A 13,336-nucleotide genomic window follows, 5' to 3' on the forward strand; every position below is an offset into this window, starting at 1 on the left:
CTTCATTATCTGGCAGTCTGATGGAAGAATGTGGGTGTGGCAGGGAGAATGCTACCTACTAGAATGCCTAGTACCTACTATAAATCTTGGTGAAGGAGGGATAATGGTCGGGGCTGTTTTTCAGGATTGGGCTAGGTTCCTAAATTTCAGTGAAGTGTCATCTTAAAGCTACAGGATACAAAGGCATTTTTGCCAACTGGGTGCTTCCAACTTTGTGGCAATAGTTTAGGAAAGTTTGTTCCAGCATGACTGTGCCCCTGTGCACAAAGTGAGGTCCATGAATACATGGTTTGACAAGTTTAGTGTGGAAGAACTTGTGTGGCCTATAAGGAGCCCTAACCTCAACCCCATTGAATGCATTTGGGATGAACTGAAATGCCAATTGCAGGCCTACCTTCCCATCCAACATGGTTTTGAAATAGGGTGATCATATTGCTGCTTTAAAAAAGGACACATATGAAAAATACATATGTCAGGGTTATTATAATGGAACATTATTAAAAACATTTCTTTATACAACCCTGACATATGTATTTTTCATATGTGTCCCTTTTTAAAGCGGCAATATGGTCACCCTATTTTGGAATAGGATGATCATCAAACTTATATAAGTAATTTCCTCTTGAGAATGTTTGCTACAGGCAAACGAAACGCGTTGACGGAGCTTCATACTGCTCCAAGAAAAGGAACATTAGTCGGGACGAGGATCGAACAAATATATGCTGAACTGTACCAGAGTTGCTTATACCAGATTGGGACTCTTCCCTCTCTTTCCCTAATTGGGATTCAGGCTGGTTTTCAATTTTGATCTTGTAAGTGTGATATTTGCAGCGTGTGCAATAAAAGTTTAAACGTCTACCTTGATGTGGGGCTGCGCTTTTTTCTTAGTTTTTTGCTACATGATCCTTGCATAGAGAGTGTTCAATAACACACCTCTGAAAGCAGCTGCATCCCATGTATCAAGATTTTTGAGAGAACCCTGGACTTTGAAAAACAACTAAAGCTTAACTGGGACTGAATTTCAAGAATTTTTCTATCTTTGAAGCAGTAAAAGTATCGTCTTTAGATAAATTGATATTTTTTAAATAATTCCATTTTATATTAATTTTGTATTATCTTATTGTTTAATTTATATATTTATATTCTCTACTTTCCATATGTTGCAATTATAATTGGTATTTAGATTTAATATTTTTGAATTTTTAATCTTGATATTCATAATCCTTTTAGCTGCGCTGTTAATACTTTGTGTGGGTTTTCTCTAAAATAAATACATATGTATGTGTGTAAAGTAATTGGAAACACCTTAAGGTGCTGAATCCAGATAATCAACCATGAGAGTTTTCACCTGGTCTGTGCTATGCACATGTAAATAAGGCTGTAGTCTTAATCTAAGCAATCACTGTTAAAGATGTAGTTGGATCATGCAAAATGCAGCACACTTAAAGGGACAGTCAACTTGAAATGTGTTATTGTTTTAAAAGATAGATAATCCCTTTATTACCCATTCCTTAGTTTTGCATAGCCAATTCTGTTCTTTTAATATCCTTTTTACCTCTGTGAATACCTGTATCTAAGCCTCTGCAGACTGCCCCTTTATCTCAGTCCTTTTAACAGATTTGCATTTTAGCCAATCAGTGCTGATAAATAACTCTACGGAAGTGAGCACAATGTTATCTATATGACATACGTAAACTAGCAGATAAGAGGCGGCCTTCAAAGGCTTAGAAATCAGTATATGAGCCTACCTAGGTTCAGCTTTTAACAAAGAATACCAAAAGAACAAAGCAAACGTAAATTGGAAAGTTGTTTAAAATTGAATACCCTATCTGAATTATGAAAGTTTAATTTTGACTTGACTTTCCCTTTAAGGATGCACACCACACTGGGTGAGTAATAAAAGAGCAAGTAGTGCTACAAATGGGATATGGAGACCAGACATGGAGAGCTAATTTACACTTGTTCACAGCTTGGACTTTATTAATATGAAAATTAATCTTATTTTTAAACATAGCAATAACAGTGACAACACATTTTAACCATTAACAATGAATAACATTAACACAGTTCTTTTTTTCTTGCTGCTTTATTGTAACTGTTGAAATTTCCAATGAATTTTAATATTCCCATCCAACACAGCTAATAGAACTCTTATTAAGAATGCATGGTGAGCAGATGTGAATGTTGTATTCTGGCCTATTTTCTTTATGCCTTTTGAAAATTAGAACTCTGAAAAATCCAGATCATGAAAATTTGTATTCTTATATCAAATATTTTGAAATAGCAAATGTACTTTACTAATCACAATTTAGTTTTCTCGTAATGGACATGTAAAGCTTTCTTTCAAAGCTGAAGGAAATATTCTGTTAGAAACCGAGCAATAAATGGAACAATACTTTTTGCCTATTTCATGTATTTAGTTTCCATTATTTCAAAACATAGCAAACTTCTTTTTGTTATATGGATGATAGATGATAAAATAACTGTTGCGATAAATTCAAGCTAAGAAACCACTAGAAGAGTCTTGATAAAGAAAACAGCTAAAAGGTGCAAGACAATAATTAATCATTGTAATTAGATAATCAGTGTAATAAAATGTAGAAAGCTAACTTAACTTTGCACACATGTTTGTACAAAGCAACATCATTAAAGTTTAACTTAAAAGAATGTGTTCCTTTAGAAAGAGAGCCCATAAAAATACCCATAATGCAGAGTGCAGCACCTATTTTCCTGCTATATGAGGGAATTGCTCCCAAAAATGAACCCCTAAGTACTGTTAGGAAGGGAATATACGCAGCGTTATTAATGTGGAGAAAACACACAACACACTAGGAATACAAATATTTTAGCTAAAAGCAACTAGCCAGTCATTTTCATAATTATATAACTTTACCAAGAAACAAACTTTGTTAACGTGACGTTACTCAAAATAAAATTTTCCTTTATCCCAGAATCAGCCATGAGAAAGATTTTGATGTAAATCTGTTTTTTTTTTTTTCTTGGAATAAAACTAAGGGCAACATACTGATGGAAATACTTAGTAGGCAGTTACCAATTAGTTTTTCTACCTATTTTCATCTGTGTGGTGACAAAAAAAAAAAGAACATTCAATCAACATCATTCGGGTTTAATACACACTTTGCTTGTGTGATTCCTCCATAATCTTGCTGGATTTCACTGAGACTTTGTGTTAATTACTTGTGCTTGCACATGCCCGATGCAAGCTCACTTGATAGCCCCAGGAGAAGCATAAGAATTTGATGCATAAAATCTCTCTACAATGGTATGTGTTTACTGTAGAAACCACACAGTCCAGGTGATATTTATAGTCAGCATTTTACATATATGCTGCATCAATTTCAAGTGCTAATTCACATACGTAAAATGTCTCATTAACATAAATTTAAATCAAAATGGATTCCTTCAAATTTTGTGGCTCCAGTCAGAGCAGGGCCTTATTTCCATAATTATACCTTTGTTACCTACACTGGCACAAACCTTTAAACACTGAGAACGACTACTATGTAAGCTCTCAGAGCTGCCTTTTAAATTAGAGGCTTTGCTAGCTTCACATTACGACCAAAATGTGTACTTAATAGCACACCTCATTACTGTGCAGTGATTGTCACATTCAGTGAAATAGTGCAGATAAAGGGACAGTGTACTCTAATATTTTCTCCTCTGTAATGTGTTCACAATTATTATTATTATACTTTATTTATGAAGCGCCAACATATTCCGCAGCGCTGTCCATGGATACAATTAATTTAAATAAAACAATACAAGACTTGTAAGAGACAGGACAACATTTACAAACTAATACAGGAGGGATTGAGGGCCCTATTCCTGTGGGAACTTACCAGGGGCGAAACTACAGGGGGTGCAGAGGACGCAGGTGCTTTTAGAATTTTTTTTTTAAATAAAAAACGTTAACCTACCACTGCCTGCACTGATATCATGTGAGTGTGACATGACTACAGGGGTTAGTGTTTCTGTTTTACCCATTGGTGTTTATGTTTGTGTGTATGGTGTGTGTGTATGTGACTGTGTGTGTATTTATGCATGTATGTGTGTGTATGTTTGTGGAACCAGCAAATTACAGACCTTGTTACTACAGCATGGGGGGGCAGGGGGTAAACAGTGTCACTATACAATACCACTATATACAGTATGGGGGTGGACCATGTCACTGACTACTGTGGTCACTTTATAAAGTACTGGGCGGTAGGGTCAGGCCAGCCATCTCACCGGCAGATTACAGACTGTGTCACTAACTTACTATATACAGTACTGGTGGGTAAAACAGTGTCAGTATATACAGTAATAGGGGTCAGACCATCTCACAGACTGTGAGCACAGGGTACCTCCTTTTGCAGACATGTAATCTGACTCACATTTATTTCTGTGTTAAATGTAAAAAAAAAAAAATGTATTAAATTCACCTTTTTTTGGAGGGGGGAGGGGCGGTGGGGTGGCCCTTCTTAGATTCTTGCACCTGGGCCTTGTGGTTTCTAGTTACGCCTCTGGAACTTACAATCTAGCAGTGTAGGAGGTTGAGAAACAGGAGATGAGGACTGCAAGATTGAGGATGTTAATACAGAGTTAGATGAGGGAAATATTAGGTAAGTGAAATTCATTTATTATTGAGTTGGGTGGTAGGCTTCCCTGGACAGAAAAGTCTTCAGGGAGCATTTAAAGGAAGAAAGATTAGGGCAAAGCCTGACAGCACAAGGGAGAGTGTTGCAGAGGGTAGGTGCTGCACAACAGAAGTCCTGCAGTCTAGCATGGGAAGGGGTGATAGTTGCGGATGCAAGGAGCAGGTCATTGTTGGATCTTAGTGGGCGGGCTGGAGTATACTTGTTTATTAGAGAGGATAGATAGAGGGGAGCAGCGTTGGTGAGAGCTTTGTATGTAAGGGTGAGAATTTTGAATTTAATTCTGCTGTGAATGATGAGCCAATGAAGGGACTCGCAGAGAGGTGCAGCAGATACAGAGCAACGGGAAAGGTGGATCAGCCTGGCAGAGGCATTTAGGATGGACTGAAGGGGGGAGAAGCAGGAAAGAGGAAGGCCAGAGAGTAGGTTATTGCAGTAGTCAAATCGGTAGATAACAAGGGAGTGGATTATTTGCTTTGTGGTGTCACAATGATCCATTCCCCCTACTGGAGTGTATTAAATTGTATACAAACAGCTCCTTCACTTTTATTTTAAATAGCTGATTTTTACAGTTGTATCACCATCTTTATTTCTGAATTTAAAGGGATAGTAAACACCAAAAATGTTATTGTTTGATAAGATAGATAATCCCTTTATTTACCATACCCCAGTTTTGCATAACCAACACTGTTATAGAAATATACTTTTTACCTCTGTAATTACTATGTCTCTAAGCGTCTGCCTCCTTATCTTAGATCTTTTGACAGACTTGCATTTCAGGCAATTAGTGCTGACTTTAAAATAACTTCACGTGTATGAGCTCAATGTTATCTATATGAAACACATGAACTAACGCCCTCTGGCTATGAAAAACTTAAATGCAGAGGCGGCCTTTAAGGGTTTAGAAATTAGCATATGAGTCTACCTAGGTTTATCTTCCAACTAAGAATAACAAGAGAACTAAGCAATTTTGATGCTAAAAGTAAATTAGGAAGTTGTTTAAAATTACATGCCCTATATGAATCATGAAAGTTTAATTTGGACTTTACTATTCCTTTAAGTTACAAAAAAAAGAAACATGTTAACAAGGTTTAAATAAAATAATGCTCCCAGTTGGTTTCTGTGACAGAGAGGTACTAAAATGTTCATTTTTAATTGTTCTTCTGAGTAAACAGAAATAAAGAAGATAAGGAATTTGTATAAATAGACAGATAAGATAATGAGGTATTCTCTCCCTGCAAGATCAGCCCTTTGCATTGGGCTATGGTTTTAATTATCATAAATATTATTTTATATACAAAAATATACCTAAAGGAACAATTCCCCAGATATTTTAAATTCTGCAGCTGGTATAAAGAGTAGTTGAAAACACATTGATGAGAAGCCAATTTAACAGTACACTGTCCCTTTAATGTGTGGAACTAAGGTGAAGTAAGGAAGTTGGGTTACTCCAGATAATAACTATACCACACTGCAAAGTAATGTACTGCTGCCCTAAGGAATTAACAACAATGTGGCTGGCGTGCTTGGGATGGTGGTAATCCCATTTTGAAGAGGGTTCAGTCAATGGGTTAAAAGAACATTCTGACTTGCAAAGATTTTAACGTAGCTGTACTGACCTGAGCAACGGATGTTTGCAAGGAGGACTGAAATGTGTTCCAGACATATTGTTAGTAAAGAAAACATTTTAGTAATTTATTTGCCTAGGCAATCATTCAGAATATGTTTATAAAATCAATTAAAGGGGCAGTAAACAGTTCTGTTGAGTTTCTATAGAAGAACAGATCAATCAAGTCTTATTGTTTTTAAAACACATTAACATCCTTTTACTGCAATTATTTTTCAAAATCCAAACTCCACCCATCATTTGCCTTTTTTGGAGGAGTATATCTGGGTTTATGTATACAGACAAGGCTTGTCACCATCATACAGTTAGCATAGAGTGCTTTGTTGTTGTTATCAGTTAAGGTTAATTAGGGAAAGATATTTAGCAGGGTTAGCCTTGAGAAGTCAACAGGTGCATTTCAAATGCAGAGGATTAGAAATTGCTCAATGTTCAGAGCTTAATAACATGAAAATTAGGCAAAATTAATAAAAAATATATTGCAAAGCTGTTTCATTATGCATAACGAAAAATTTTATATACAAATTTCAAGGTGTTTATTGTCCCTTTAAAGGGGTAACTAGAGCTACTGCTATAAGCCAGCTGCACAAAACCCTCTCTCGCTCCATATTTTCTCCTCTTCAGTTATTCTCTCCCCGCTTTTCTTTCACCGCTCTCTTTTTCTAATTGCGTGTGTATAATGGCCATAGCAAGGCAATCAAGCAGCAAGTTAAAAAAGGGACATTATACACTACATTTTTCTTTGCATAAATGTTGTGTAGATGATACATTTCTATAGCACATCTGGGAATGTTTTTGTAACAATGTATAGTTTTGCTTATTTTATTTTAATAAAATTGTACCGATTTTCATACTCATAACCAAGCCCCGAAGTATCAGATGTAGACTGAAGTCTACAGAATCCTGCTCGTCTTTTCATATGTTGGGGAGGGGGTCTGCTCTTCCTGCTTTCTCAGCCCCTTTCATTGGGTGTCCCAGCCTTAACCTCATCAACAGTGCTAAACTAGGAGCTTCTACGTAAGTTTTTAAATGGTTTTATACTGGATTTTTATATCGGTATCTGTATATTCTTCTTTATAGTAGTGTCTATAACATGCAGTTATATGAACATTGGTGTATACTGGCAGAGTCCTTTATCACACTACTTTCTAATGGGGCTCGAACTGGCCAAGAACAAAATCAAAGACATTGAAGGATCTTTATTGAATAGTTTGTGAAGACAACAGATTTAACTGTTTGAACGAATAAACAAAATCTCTTGTTTGCATGCATTTGTTTTTTGTTGACTCTAAAAAGGGACAGGTAATTTATTGTATTTATGATGCATAACAAACAAAATAGCAAAAATGTATTAATGATGGCATTTGTCTAAAGTCAAATGCAAGTCTACTAAGCAACAGTGGTGCTATCTCAATATTAAAACTGATTAGGGCAGGATAACAGCCCTAACAAAGAAAACGCTTAACTTTGGTAGCCATCAAGCTAGAACATTTGCAACTGATTTCTAATAACACGGCCTTATGTAAAAATAACTATAGTTTAAATGATTTGTACTATTTAAAAGGGAAATTAATCTGTTAAGTACAGCTACAGCAGCATGGTTACTACTCACAATGCTATTGGTTTTCCTTCTGTACCTGAAATGATCGTATTCTCTTACTTTAACCCATTACAGAAGCCAGTTGACAAAGTTCTGCATCTGTATACATATTGTTGCAATCTGGGATAGAATCAGTTTGGTTTCACAGACAGTGGCATTGCTCGACTTTTGATAGCTGTAACATGCACTTTGGGTTTGCACACTCAATAGGAAGCAGGTTACATTATTTTTTTTACAGTTTAACAGTTAAAAAAAACAAATATATATATATATATATATAATCATGAATAATATAGAGCAATGTAGTCTGCAATAATGTACAGTTTTCACCCTGTATTATGCACGCTAAACTGCAGTGTATGATACGGCTTGTCACAAAGACAACAATATCATTGATTTGTGCATGTGCACCACTTCTGTCACAGGCTGCAAGAATACTTAAATGGACATATTTTTTTCTTTCATGATTCAGAGAGAGCATACATTTTTAAACAACTTTCCACTATATTTGTATTACCACATTCTCTTGGTATCCCTTTGTAGAAGGGGAAGCAATTCACTACTAGGAGCTGAATGCATTGGTAAGCCAATGACTAGAGGCATTTATGTGCAGTCACCAATTAGCAGCTAGGTCCCAGTTTATCAGGCTACCTAGGTATGTTTTTCCTCCATGAATCATTGCAGACACCTAGATCTTTTCCCATCACAAAATAATTTCCTCATACTTATCCTATTTGATATATCTCTTTCAATCAAAGGAATTTCACACATCTGTGTTAGATCATGGCAGATACTTATTATTCATGTATTGGCTGTATTTTTTTTTTAAATTTTCTATAAAATATGTATAAATATGTCTGATCTTCACCTACAAACATGTCTGATGAAGGAGCCATAGTGCTCTGAAACCTTAAAAAAAAAAAAAAAAATCCTTTTTGGTTAGTCAATAAAAATATCACTTCTACAATTTGTTTGTTATTTTATTTTTCATTTAATTAACTGGCTAACACAGAGAGAGAACTAAGCAAATTAAATAATAGAAGTAACATGGAATGTTGTTTAAAACGACATGCTCTGTCTGAACCATAAAAATTCCAAGATGGCGACGCCCAGTGTGAAGATGTGGAGCTTCATTAACCAGCACTTGCGTAGAGTTAAAATAACCCCTTCATGTTGGGGCAAGTGTTTAACATCGGAATGAAGTTCTAATGTAAATACTTGCTGGGAAAACAAAATCACCTCAATGCGTTCATGTGATTTCAAGGTTTGGATTGGATCATGGGGGACTGCATACAATGCTATGCATGTCCCCCTGTCCAATTTTCAATTCACTCAAAGGAGGAGGCTGCAGGGCGTCATATAAGGTAGGATGTTCCATGCCGTCCTAACATCGTTAAAAACCAGCGCTGTTAGGGCGACATGGAATGTCCTAATGGCGTGAAGTGGTTAAGGTAACGGCTTTGAACAGAGATGCAAGCAGAGGAGGAAAAACAATAGCACGGTGAGTAGGAACTGTGTGATTGCAGTTGTACCAATGTATAGAGCTTTAAAACAGGTTAATACTTGTTCATATGTATTAATAAGGAGAAACATTCAAAATTACTTGGTGCGCATTATATGCAACTACAGTTAAAGAACTTTCCTACAACATCCAATGTGTGTTAAATTATTAAAGAGACATGAAATCAAAATTAAACTTTCATGATTCAGATAGAGTATACAATTTTCAGCAACTTTTCAATGTACTTCAGTTATCAAATATGCTTGTCTCTTGGTATCCTTTGTTGAAAAGCAAAGCTATGTAGGCTCAGGAGCTGCAGTCCGCTACTGAGAGCTTGCTGCTAATTGGTAGCTACACACACATATACCTCTTATCATTGGCTCACCAGATATGTTCAGTTAGCTTCCAGCAGTGCACTGCTGCTTCTTCAACAAAGGATAAGTAGAGAACACAGCAAATTTTATAAAATTAAATAAAATGGAAAATTGCTTACAATGGAGTGCTCTATCTGAATCATGAGAAAAAATTTTTTTGGGTTTCATGTGCCTTAAACATTTATACTATTTTATTATCATTCAACATAATTATGTTTATATAAAAAACAATATTAAACTGCTTGACATATATCCTTCAAAATGTTCATACATAGCATGAATATCACACCCCTGTTTTATTTAGAAAACAAAATGAAGAACGTTGTTATAAAATTATTTCCATTTTAACTCGCATATATATCTTGTGAGGGTATTAAGATAAAATAAGTTGTGCACACACAATGTAATATATACTTGGTGTGACTTAGCAAGTGTATAACAAAATGTGCTAGAATCCTTCTTTGCCAGTCAATTGTAAAAGGGACACTAAACCCAATTTTTTTTCTTTCATGATTCAGATAGAGCATGCAATTTTAATCAACTTTCTAAATTACTCCTATTATCAATTTTTCTACGTTCTCTTTTATCTTTATTTGAAAAGGAGGAATGAAAGCTTAGGAGCCATTTTAGGTTCAGCACCTGGGTAGCGCTTACTGGTTGTTGGCTAAATGCAGCCGCCAATCAGCAAGCGCTATCCAAGGTGCTGAATCAAAAATGGGCCTGCCCCTAAGCTTTTATTCCTGCTTTTTCAAATAAAGATACCAAGAGAATGAAGACAAATGTATTAGCGCTGCGGAATCTGTTGGCGCTCTACAAATAACCGATAATAATAATAAGGAGTAAATTAGAAAATTGCATGCTCTATCTGAATCATAAAAGAAAAAATTTGAGTTTTGTATCCCTTTAACGTTGGATAGGACCTAGTACTGGATCATTAGAAAATGTTGAATACCACAACTGTAGAAATAGGCAAAATATACTGTAAGCTCAGTATATATCAGCAATGAAGTGCTGTGTCTTAGAGTCTATGGATAGCCATGCATGGCCTAGTTTCCATTGAGGTGGTAAAGTTTGAAAACTGGTGGTAATATAACAATTCTCCATACACTTTAAAGTGATTGTAAAGTCAGCCTCCTGTCTAAAAATCTGTGTAACAGTTGTCAATAAAAAACCTGACTTTCATTCATCAATTCCCAAGATTTTACATCGTTACCTGTATTTTCATCTTCTTCTAATAATTTTCTCTGCACTCATCCTCCTCCCGGCATTCGCGCTCCTTTACTGTAGTTTTTGATGGACGTCTTCATAGCCAATAACGGCTCTAACCACAGGGGGACCCACCCCCTTACCATGACGTAATACGTCCTTATAGCGCATGCGTTCGTTTGCGGTGCAAAGCTAATCTATTGTAAGCTCGTGCACATTTCGCGCATGCGCAATTGAAGTAAATTTGGCGTCTCAATAGAAATCTATACGGAGTCCTGTCATTTCCTCACAATTGTACCGCTTGGATTAGCGGATATGAAAGGGCTCTGTATATAGGTACTTTATCTTATATATTTTATCGATGAGACCAACTAGGTTCATATTGTGAATGAAATATATATTTTATTAGAAATTGACTTACACTCGACATAGTATTGTTTGTTATTTGCGGGATTAAAGTTTGTTTGTTATTTGCGGGATTAAAGTGTTTGCTTTTAGTAGATCCTGTCCTTCGCCACTCGCAATGGTAGTTTTCATTGAATAGACCCATTCAATGAATACTATGTTGTTAAAAAGCGGAAACAGGAGAAACGCATGCGCAATGGAAAATCTACACGGGAGCGCGCAGTGCCGATACGTAAACAGCGGGTGGGACCACTGTTTACGTAATATGGAGGAGAATTAGCAAACAGTGAGTGGGAGGAGCGGGTAAAGTGAACGATCGGTATTTAGTGTATGAAATTAAAACGAAATGATAACTTTTATTACAAAAATATTGTGGCGGTTTGCTTAATCGGATGATTCTCTACAAAACTATATCATCCGAACATGAAAAATTTACATTCACTTTAATTGAGATAAATGTTTTTACCAACAGCTTCCAATCTTTACTGCCTGAATGGAAACTATGCCTATGTAACTTATTTCCTTTATTGAGGACAGTAAGAAACAGATATAAATGAGGGTGTAGAATGTTGCACGGTCAAAGTTTTGAAGCCAAAAACTTTCTTTCATGCTTTAGAAAGAGCATGCTATTTTAAACAGTTTTCTGATTTACTTCTGTTATCTAATTTGCTTCATTCTCGTGATATACTTGGTTGAAAAGCATATCTAGATATGCTCAGTATCTGCTGATTGGTGACTGCATATAGATGCCTCTTGCTATTGGCTCACCCATGTGCATTGCTATTTCTTCAACAAGGGATATCTAAAGAATGAAGCAAATTAGATAATAGAAGTAAATTTGAATGTTGTTTAAAATTGTATTCTCTATTTGAATCATGAAAGAAATATTTTGGGTTTCATGGCCCTTTAACTATCCCTTTAACTTTACATATATGTTATTTCCGAGTCCAATACATCACTGACAATTCATACACTGTAGGGAATGTAATACTTTAAAACAAGGATGCTAAAACACTAACACTGGGATTGGATGAGCGCCACAGTACATTATACTCACACTGATACTAAAGATTATAATCACATTTTAGTTGTTAAAGATTACATATGAAATGAGTTACCATCAATGTATTTAGCTTAACTTCATATACTACTTAAGTTGACAACGTTTGGTACAGATACACATGCTTCAATTACCTCATGTGAATTGTGGAAACGATTTCTCAATAACCATTTTCTTATGTTTGTTTTCTGCTCATATTTGCAGGGGGGCACACAAAAACCTTTGTAGGGCCCTCAGACACAGTTTGGGCAACTCTACTTTGAAACACAAAGCAGGTCATTTAAATTTGAATATTTGTTTTGTTTTTTTTCAGTATACATATGTTTGTAAAAATAATTTAGTTATCACTACTTCTTTCTGTGGTAATTAGGTGTGCCCCCAATCACCTGCCAATACAGAGGCAGGCTGCATGCACGCGCTCCACACGTTAATACCAGAAACTACAGCATGCACAGATGAATGTCGCATGCACTATAAAAAGGTTGCACTAAAGCAGTGGTACTTTAAACTTTAAAAGAAAAAAAATTACAATACAACAAAATGTTCCTAATCAAACCTAAATGCATTCTGTGCATCAAAAAAAGTAGTTAGGGGCATGTTTAAAGGGACAGTCTACACCAGAATGTTTATTGTTTTAAAAGATAGATAATCCCTTTATTAGCCATTTCCCAGTTTTGCATAACCAACACAGTTATAATATACTTTTAACCTCTGTGATTATCTTGTATCTAAGCCTCTGCAAACTGCCTCCTTATTTCAGTTCTTTTGACAGACTTGCAGTCTAGCCAATCTATCTTTTAAAACAATAAAAATTCTGCTCCCAGATTACTTCACGTGCACGAGCACAGTGTTATCTATATGAAATATGTGAACTAACACCCTCTAGTGGTGAAAAACTGTTAAAATGCAAT

General features: G+C 35.7%; 1 protein-coding gene across 1 annotated transcript in view; it reads right to left on the reverse strand.

The window, feature by feature from the left end:
• Positions 1–1,952: 1,952 nt before the first annotated feature.
• LOC128649463 (transcription factor JunD) overlaps positions 1,953–13,336 on the reverse strand; it is an 18,034-nt gene continuing 6,650 nt past the window's right edge. The window contains exon 2 of the mRNA XM_053702744.1: positions 1,953–13,336. This exon is cut by the window's right edge and continues 5,745 nt beyond it. The gene's annotated coding sequence lies outside the window, so the exon portion shown is untranslated.

The sequence above is a fragment of the Bombina bombina genome, chromosome 2 (genome assembly GCF_027579735.1).
Source record: "Bombina bombina isolate aBomBom1 chromosome 2, aBomBom1.pri, whole genome shotgun sequence".
In the NCBI taxonomy this organism is placed as follows: domain Eukaryota; kingdom Metazoa; phylum Chordata; class Amphibia; order Anura; family Bombinatoridae; genus Bombina; species Bombina bombina.